This window comes from Chlorocebus sabaeus, chromosome 7, assembly GCF_047675955.1.
Source record: "Chlorocebus sabaeus isolate Y175 chromosome 7, mChlSab1.0.hap1, whole genome shotgun sequence".
Lineage (NCBI taxonomy): Eukaryota > Metazoa > Chordata > Mammalia > Primates > Cercopithecidae > Chlorocebus > Chlorocebus sabaeus.
Genome location: NC_132910.1, coordinates 37,808,752 through 37,814,751, shown reverse-complemented (window position 1 = coordinate 37,814,751; position 6,000 = coordinate 37,808,752). Strand labels below are relative to the sequence as shown.

Genomic DNA, 6,000 nt, shown 5'->3' with positions numbered 1-6,000 from the left:
GTGGGAGAATCTCTTGAGCCTGGGAGGTTGAGGCTGCAGTGAGCCGAGATTGCACCACGGCACTCCAGCCTGGGTGATAGAGTGAGACCCTGTCTCAAAAAAAAAAAAAAAAAAACAAAACTAAAACAACAACAACAACAACCACCACCACCACCAATTAAAAAAAAAAAAAAAAAAAAAAAAAGAATTTCAAGCCTGGTGAGGTGGCTCACATCTCTCTGTGATCCCAGCACTTTGGGAGGCCAAGGCGAGAGGATCACATGAGTTCAGGAATTCAAGATCAGCCTGAGCAACAGACTTAGACCTCATCTCTACTAAAAATAAAAAATTAGCCAGGTGGAGTGGCAGGCACCTGTAGTCCCAGCTACTCAGGAGGCTGAGGCAGGAGGACCCCTTGAGGCCAGGAGGTCAAAGGTGCAGTGAGCTGTGTTTGCACCACTGCACTCCAGCCTGGGCAACAGAGCGAGACCGTGTCTCAAAAAAAAAAAAAAAAAAAGAGTTTTAGTTAACCAAAATTTTAGTTAACTAAAATTTTAGTAAGACGAGAGGAATAAATTTTGAGATCTGTTGTACAGCAGAGTGACTATAGTCAATAATAATGTACTGTATATCTTAAAATAATTAAGAGAGTAAATTTCAAATGTCTCACCACAAAAATGAAGTGAGGTGACAGTTATGTTAATTCATTTGATTTAATTACTCCACATTGTATACATATATCAAAATATCACAACATACTCCATAAATATATACAATTATGATTGTCAATAAAAATAACATTAATAAAAATAAATAAATTTTCAAAAAGCTTAAAAAAAGAAATTAAGACCTAATGGATGAAAATGATTGGTATTAACCTGTTCCTGGTTGCCATTCTTTTTAATTGCTGAGTAATATTCTATTAGGCAAATACAATTGTCCCTCAGTACTCTCAGGGGGACTGGTTCCAGGAACAACCCCTCCATACCAAAAGCAGTGGATGTTCAAATCCCTTATATAAAAAGGCATAGTGTTCCATTCTCCTATTATTTAACTCATCTCTAAATTATTTATAATACCTAGTACAAAGTAAGTGCGATATAAGCAGTTGTTATAGTGTACTTCTATTTGTGTTTATTTATCTCTGTAGTTCTTTTTATTCTTTTTCCCCTAATATTTTTGATTTTCAGTTTTTGAATCTACAGATGTGGAACCCATGAACATGGAGGGCTGACTGTATATCATAATTATCTGCTCTCTTGTTGATATTTGGAGTTGTTCCTGCTTTTGCTTATTATAAGCAAAGCTTGGCGTAAACATTTATGTCCAACTTTTTTTTGGAGGACGTAGATTTCCATTGTCTTGGATGAATCCTTATAAATAGAAGTGTTGAGTCATACGTTAGGTGTAGGTTTATAATTATAAAAATCACCAAAATTTCCCAAGGTGATTTTAACATTTTGTAATCTTACCAATATATGTAGGAGAGTTCTGGTTTTCCATATGCTTGTCAATATTTGATGATGTTAGTCTTTTTAATTTTAGTCATTTTTGTGGGCATGAAATGGTATCTCATTTTGGATTTATTTTGTATATTTCTGCTGACTAATGACGTAGAATACTTTTTCATATGTTTATTGGCCATTTATAAATGTTCCTTTGTCAAATGCCTGTCCAAGTCTTTTGCCCGTTAAACAAAGTTGTTTGTTCATGTTTATTATTGAATTGTAGGAGATGTTTTCTATAATCTAGGAATTGTGTGTATCAAAATATTTTCAGCTATCAAGAGTATTCAGATATATGTATCATCTAGACTGTGGCTTGTCTATTCATTTTCTTAATGGTGACTTAGGGTAAGTGGAAGCTTTTAATTTTGATGAAGTCTCTTTTTTTTTTTTCTGTTATGGCAAGTGCTTTCTGTATCCTAAGAAATTTTTGCCTATTGCAAGGTAAGAAAGCCATCTTTTAAAAAAGCTATATTATATTTTAATAGTGTCATATATTTTAGCTTTTATGTTGAGGTGTACAATTTATCTTGAATAAATATTTGTGTTTACAATGTAAGGTAAGAGATGGAGTTCATTTTTTCCTCATTGATGTTACATTACTGGGCATTGACTTTTTAAAAGTTGTTTTATTTTATTTGTAATTTATAATAATTGTATATATTTATGGATTACAATGTGATGTTTTGATACATGTATACATTGTAGTATGATCAAATCAGGCTCATTATCTGTCACCTCAAATATTTATCATTTCCTTGTAGTGAGAACATTCGAAATCCTCTCTTTTAGCTATTTCGAAATAGGCAACATTATTATTAACTATAGTCACTGTGCTGTGCAATAGAACACCAGAGCTTAGTTCTCCTCTCTAACTGAAACTTTATACCTATTAACCAATGTCCCCCTTTTCACTGTCCACCTTTCTGTCCTCCAGCCACTGGTAACCACCATTCTACTTTCTATTTTTACAAGTTTGTCCTTTCTAAAATTTCACATATAAGTGAGATTATATGGTATTTGTCTCGCTGTGCCTGACTTATTTCACTTAGCATAATGTCCTCTAGGTTCATCTATGTTGTTGCAAATGACAGAATTTCCTGTTTTTATAAGGCTGAATAGTATTCTTGTGTGTGTGTGTGTGTGTGTGTGTGTGTGTGTGTGTGTGTGTGTGAGAGAGAGAGAGAGAGAGAGATACATAATATATATCCATTTATCTGTTGAAACACTTAAGTTGTTTCCATGGCTATTAGAATAGTGCTGCAATAAAAATGGGAGTGCAGACATCTCTTTGACATACTGATTTAATTTCTGTGGGATTAGGGAATTGACTTTTGATAAGCAAACTTAGTATATAACACCTCAAAAGCCAGAATGCCAGTTATTTTGTGTTATAAATAGTTTGGCTATCAATTCGTATTTTTGCATGAGATAGTTATCTTGCAGGTAGGCCCTTTGAGAAGACTAGAAGGTAGTCTTGATTGATTCTTCTTGAAACTGAAATTAGAGTAAAGGGACATCCAAACTCTTATCCAATGAACTACAATGACATACAATTCACTCAAGCCTTTCTTTTTCTAAATTTTCTTCCCAAATAAAACAGCGGCAGCAACAACAAAGACAGCAAAACCTTATGCGTTTCTTACAGCTTTATGACGTGTTTCAGTGTCTACAGTGACTGCTGAGTTTGCATCTGTTGCATGTTATATCTTTCTGGTAACATATGGAAGAAGGTTCATATTCATATAAGGATGCTAGTTCTAAAACATAATGTGGAATCATGTACAACTCAGCACTACTTGGTAGCAATAACCAGAAACCCACCTTCAAGGAGGGTAAGCAAAAAAGGAATTGAATTAGATTACATAATTTGACAAGTCCAAAGGCTGGAGTTGGTTAAAGCAAAATTTGTATTGAAAACTTTTCTTACATAAAAAAGGTAAAACAAATTTGGTAAACCTAATTTTTTTTTTATAGTGCAAGTAGTTAACTGTTGTCATTCCAAGAAACTATTATTTGTGGCTAGTAAAACTGTTTGGAGACTTTAAAAATACCCTATGACAGTTAAAGGCAGAGCAAATTACTTAAATAAAATTGCGATATTTACCCTAAATAGTAACAGCACAATTTGCATCAGTTCTCTAGGAAATTATCTGCAATTAAAAAAAAAAAGAACTGAAATTAATCAGTATTAATTTGATGTGTGAACTCAAATTAATCAGTCTTTTCTTTGTACACTCAGATTGCAACCTAAGTATTAGTCTGTTGAGTTTGGTTTAGTGGATATTTATTCAGGAATTTTACAAAAACAAGGAAACAGAGAAGAGGAATAGTGCCGTGCAGATGACCTCGGGGTTCAGGCGACACTCAAATACCTGCTTCTCCTCTGGGTTTATTACCATCTCTTACTTGGTTGACGTTTAGACATATTGCAGGAGATAGTTGAAAAGCAGAGGTTGACTGCATTTCCAGTGGTGTTTCGCTCTGCTGGTATTTGTTCCTTGGTGCTGCTGTGCAAAGGGCCAGAGCTGCATCCAACGGATCTTTTCTTCAGGTTGTGCAGGCTGGCTGCCTTGATGTCGTAGTTACTGATGTTGGCTGCCGACGAACCTTATTCCTTTACATTTGCCTGGTCCTCATTTAACCGGAAAACACAGTAGCTGTAGCTGCACATAGACTTCTCCTCTTTCTGTTTCCCCCTCATCCCCCTCCCTAGACTTCTCTGGGCTTTGACGTCATGTGTGCTCCTTTCAGTTGCCATAGCAACCCCATTCCCCAAGCCCTGTGTCCGTCTCCTCTGGTAGGTTCCACAATGGTACAGGCAGCATCACGCTGCACAATGGTTTCCAGGCAGTGAAAGAGGGTGATTCAGCAAGCCACTCTTCTTCTTTTTTCTTTAACCTCCCCTTCACTTTTTATTTTTATGGGGGTGGGTGGTGCTTGCTATATGCTTACCTTTTTCTTTTCTTTTTTCATTTTTACAAATCTCCTTTTTTGTCCTCACCCCTCGATTCCTAGGGGCTTGAGTGAGTTTAAGATTGGGTTTTCTTGGAAATCACCTGTCCGTCGTTAATTTTAAACAATTTCCCTATCTCCAAAGAATCTCTTCCATATTACAGTCTGGAATGTGGTTAATGAAAAACAAGTAGGGAGGATTTCTGGGGCAAACACTGCCGAATCAGGATCGTAGTTCTCAGGCACGGAATGGTAGGTGGCTCTTTGCTCGTTCTGGGTTCTAACCTGTTTTTGGAGGGTGGGGTGATGTATGTTGATTGCTCTTGGTGGGGCGGGAGAGGGAGTATGGAAGAGACGAGAGAGATGGGTGGAAAGCAGGTTAATCAAGTGAACTAGCTTTGAGGCAAGAAGCCACCAGCTTTTCCCTCTGTGCAGAACATCTCTTCCCAGACTTGGGCGTGTTGAAACCTTTCTGTTTGGAGTGAGGGGTAGCAGAAGGAGGGAGGGAGCATTCTTATTGTGACCAGGGGTTTTTAGACCAATGCAGGGCTACAGAAGGGAAGGGAGAGAGAGAAGCGCGCACACACACACACACACACGCACAAGGAGAGAGAGAAAAAGAAAAAAAAAAAAAAACACCAAACAGCTGTGCTTGTTAGAAGTGCTGACCTTAGTTCCATATCTGAAAAATGTGATGGGTTCCATAAAACATTAAAAATAATGTCTTTTAGTATGTATTTATGTTTACTTTTGTGAGAAGTATAACTTAAATATTTTAAGATGTATTTTACTAAGGAACAGTATTTATATATATATTAGGTGTAAAACTATTGGCATTACTCTTGCAGAGCAACTCCAGGCTAAATCTGAGCTGGGGAGAGGAACACAGAACAGGGGTCAGGTTAGAGATAAGAGGAAACATTGGCACTGCAGTCAAATAGGTAATGGGTCCCTTTAAGAAAGTGATCTCCTAGTCACAGCAGGCAGCTTTCTTTTTTCATGGCAAGGTTCCCAGGTATTCTGTGCTGGGATACTGTGTCCCCTACAAATGTCAGAGCTCTTTTGAAAAAAAAAATCAGAAATAAGTATGGCAGTATATTTATTAGGATCTATGTGTTTGTGTCTTCAACAAAATAAATGTAATTTACTGGAAAATCTGTAAGTAAATCAGGCTATAGATATTACAAGAAAACTATCAATCCATATATTTTTCTCACCCTCCCCCCACATTTAAATCTAGAGACCTAGTCTCTGCTTTTACTCCCTTAAACAGATAACTTCCCAGGGTACTGCAATTTAGCCACAGAAAAAGAATGGCTTATCCCACAGCAGTAGGCTCTGAAGCAATCACAAGGTTGTTTACATGGGCTGCCTTTGGTGCAGAGCCTGACAGTGTCTGTACAGCAGCCCTGCCTGCTTCTGGCCATGCTGATGATAACTTTTATGAACAAACTGCAAGGAAGCAGGCTAAGTCATATGGGACAGGCCACAGTTCAGGTGGAAGGAAAATGAGTGTAAATGCACCAGGCATTGCCAGTACAACATCCGATATCTCCTTCTA

At 37.1% G+C, this 6,000-nt stretch overlaps 1 protein-coding gene across 8 annotated transcripts in view; it reads left to right on the top strand.

The window, feature by feature from the left end:
• Nucleotides 1-4,274: 4,274 nt before the first annotated feature.
• Nucleotides 4,275-6,000, top strand: part of MAPK10 (mitogen-activated protein kinase 10) — a 339,249-nt gene continuing 337,523 nt past the window's right edge. For 4 of the 8 annotated variants that reach the window (XM_007999140.3, XM_007999145.3, XM_037986464.2 and 1 more), the window contains exon 1: nt 4,276-4,691. The gene's annotated coding sequence lies outside the window, so the exon portion shown is untranslated. Of the gene's footprint in view, nt 4,692-6,000 lie in introns of all 8 variants that reach the window. The other 4 variants (XM_037986452.2, XM_007999142.3, XM_073017471.1 and 1 more) reach the window with 2 other exon arrangements.